Here is a 3,867-nt window from a genome sequence, read left to right as displayed (position 1 = left end):
CACACACACACACACACATACTAATGGATTGCAGTACTAAAGGGTTTGTGTAGTCCATTCCCTACAGAGGCAAAGACTGCAGTTGTGCTTGCTTGGTCCGCATCTTGCACGCTGGTCTCCATTCATCGTCGTGGCGGGATTGCTGGACTTCTTGCAATTCTGCGCAAACCCGTTACCTCTAAATTTTAAAATTTGAGAAAGGCAAACCTAAACAATTTAGAGAACCAAAAGGAGCTTGAGCACACGGCTAAGGAGGAACAACACAAAAGCACTGGTGATGGTAAACATGATAGAAGAAGTGAATGTCAAAATCGAGATGATGGCAAACCAAGATTATGGACTTTCAAGACTAGAAAATATCCAGTTGTGAATACGATTCCAACTTAAGTGGATCTCCTATTTTGTATATAGCACTAAGAATGTCTATACAAGCACAGTTTTGGGGATGGTCAATTATTGGAACCTTCACACTTTCCCTTTCAAGGAAAGAAGTTCACAAGCTACCATGGGGTAGGGAACAAGTTCAACTTCTAAAGTTGACCTCAACCGCTAATAGACATGATAAACTGTGTTGGCTGCTAGGTTGAGCAGTTTCCATGCAAAGTCTAACCAAGAGGTCTGACATTGCAGAAGCTAACCAAGGGGTTTGAATTGCAAAGGCAACACCCATGGTTACCAGTTCCTATTGCTTGTTTTTCACTAATCTTACCTTTAGTGTTTAACAAGCTATCAATAACTACATCTTCACGCGGTTGGTTTTATGGTAAGGCACCTTTCCCGTTGTATGTTTTAGGTTGCAAAGTGTGCGTCACTATGGGTAAGGGAACGTTATGTTCAACCTCCAGGTATGCATATGATTTGGTTTATTTCCATTTTTGAATATGATTTGCTTGGCTTTTTCAAGTAAAACAAATAAGCTTGAATGCTTTCGTACATTTTTGCTATTGAGAGAGATGACAAGGTCATGTAAGAGCCAAGAACTTTGGACCGCAATGTTGCAAATACATTTTTGCATTTTGCACGGTTTTATTTGGCACATGTGGTCACATGGGATACAACATGATCTAGGAACTCAGTAATAGAGGTCATGGCTTGGTTTGTGTGCTTGTGGATCTTTTAAGTTAACTAAGATGGTTACTTATAACATTGTTGATTTCTCAACCATGTTTTAAGGTATTGTGATCCATGTTTACTAGTCATTTTGGAAGATTTTCTATAAATGGTGGGGAAACACACCCCAATATTGTCAGTCAGATTACAAAGTGTAATCTTATGCTAAAGGATATGTGAAGCACGTACTTTAGCACCAAGCAATCCAATTAAAAAGCATGTATCATCTAGTTGGAGTTTGTTTACCATAAGGTAAAGCATGTCTATGACTAGGTTTAGTCTCTTCATGTGTAAGCTAGGTTCTCAACCGTGAACACTAGTTATGATGGGCTTGTTTACTGATGAAACTTCATAACAAGTTAAGGACTTATACTTGCTGATGAGTTACGTCAACCAATTACTTTCATGGAAAGTTAAAAGAGGTAGTTTTTGGGTTACATCTTTTTTGTGATAACTTGTTTAGCATGCTCATGTGATCTCTACATGGCGTCTATACACTATGTTGGATATGGGCCGATTACACAAGATGGCTACAAAAGGACAACAATGTGAAAAATCAAGATGTTATTCTTGACTTCATTGAACCTCCTACTAAACCATGTTCCAATAAAATGAACAACTGGATCTTGAAGGATGCCACTGTGGAAAACATTAGTGTTCTTATGAAGATACAACCACTTTTGTTTTTGAGGACAAAAACGCTTCTCCAAGGGGGGAGTAATGTCAGGCCTAGGGTAAGCCAGGACGGCAAGCCAAGGGCTAAAGAAACAAAGGGGAAATGGTAATTTGTTTCCAAAGGTTTTCAGAGATATAATGATCATTTCCAAGTTACAAAAGAAATTTGATGTCTCCCAAGTGTGCTAGAGATGCGTTGACATGTCAAGTATATGTTGAACAACCTAAACATAAGGAGCTTGATGAAATTTAACAACTTGATTTGATTCTAGCATATAAGAAAGACAATTGCAAGGTAGGACTATTAGCATGTACTTGATGAGTCAAGCTTATGAATTATATGGTGTGGATTTTTGAAATGAATGGAGGAGGGCGGCTTACTAGATTCACCTCATGTATTGGGTGCCTACCTCAAGGCCTGTTCATTACATTTTGACCAATCTTGGGTCTAGACATGCTCAACAATGGGGTCTTAAGCATTGCATGTTGCTTTAAAGGGGAGTCCAACCCAGCCCCCTTCTCATACAAACTTCTCATAGAAAAAGTGGTAACATAGAGATAGTAATAGGGAGTGTTTCTTACTCAACACTAAGGTAATGGATGACTAGCATGACATCTTTCTAAGGCATATTTAATGGAAAATGGCATGTCAAGAGATTTTTCTATAGGGTTGGGAATGCCTAACTACAGCCAATACATTTGAACTATATGTTACGAGATAATCGGTTGAGCTAGACACTTCATATCTTACACAAGTGAAGAAATGTTAAAGCCTATTTCATTGTGACAAAGCCAATGCATTAGCTATTTTTTTATTCTAAACATTATGTATACGAGTACACAAACAATTCCATTCTTTGTACATGAGATGCTTACTATACAATAGACATAGGGTTAGGATCTCTTAGTGTTCTTGATTCTGCCTTCATGAAGTGAAATTTAATGTTGATTTTCTTCCCATAAGAGCACAAGACATAATAGGGTTCAATAATGCACTCCTATTCTATAGAGTGCCTTAAGTGTATATTAGAAAATAGAAAAACATCACTACTCACATTGCAAAGGAGATGCATGTAGACTGATTATTTTCATGATGTTTTTATCCTTTTCCTCTTTCTTATTGCTTTGTGCAAGTTCCTTGACTCGATGCTAGAAGCTTTGTTTAATTGGTTTTATGCCAATCAAGGATACTTCGATTTTTCAAAAGGGGGATTAGGTCACTAGATGAAGATGTCACAAAAAAAATGTGAAAAAGACCAAAAGCATTTGCTGAATGTTAGAGAGAGAGAGAGAGAGAGAGAGAGAGAGAGAATTGTGAAAACCCTCTTAGACAGAGTGTTGCCATGAAAAATTCTAAAGAGAGTATGTTCTTACACAAGAAAACACACACACACACACACACACAGAGTACCGATATTGGTATTGGTAATGGTACTATTACTACTGGTACTAATACTGCTATCCTGCTATACTAGTACTATTAGTACTGGTGTTGTATTGGTATTGGTACTTACTGGTACTACTAGACTATACTAGTATTGATACTGACACTATACACTACTGGTACTGATATTGCTATACTACTATACTGCTATACTAGTATTGGTAATACTGGAGTTGTCCTAGTACTATATATATTGGTACTACTGGACTATATTGGTACTGGTATGCGCGCGCGTGCACACACACACACACACACACATATGGATGTTTATAGCGTGTTGCTATTTCCTTGGTATATTTTTGCTGGGACTATTCGCCTGGGGTACCTTTAGTGAATAACTCGCTTAAAATTCACTACGTAATTTTTTGTAAGGTAGTACCTTAAAGGTACCTAACCCTTATATACTAAATGGGTTATGGGTGGCCTACTCGACTCTGTAAATGATGTCGTCTTTTGCTTAATAGTAAGGTGGATCACTTCTGACGGGTCATCAATATTGCACTCTTAAGTGCTGTGTGTGTGTGTGTGTGTGTGTGTATGTGTGTGTACATGGCAGCGCTGCTACACCATCCCCCTCTTGAAGGCGGGCCTGCCATACTTCTAAGAAGGAAGGTGGCCACTTGCTCCAAAACCTATAA

This window comes from Adiantum capillus-veneris, chromosome 5 (assembly GCF_014529385.1).
Source record: "Adiantum capillus-veneris isolate H3 chromosome 5, ASM1452938v2, whole genome shotgun sequence".
Classification (NCBI taxonomy): Eukaryota; Viridiplantae; Streptophyta; class Polypodiopsida; order Polypodiales; family Pteridaceae; genus Adiantum; species Adiantum capillus-veneris.
This window is presented reverse-complemented; position numbering follows the sequence as displayed.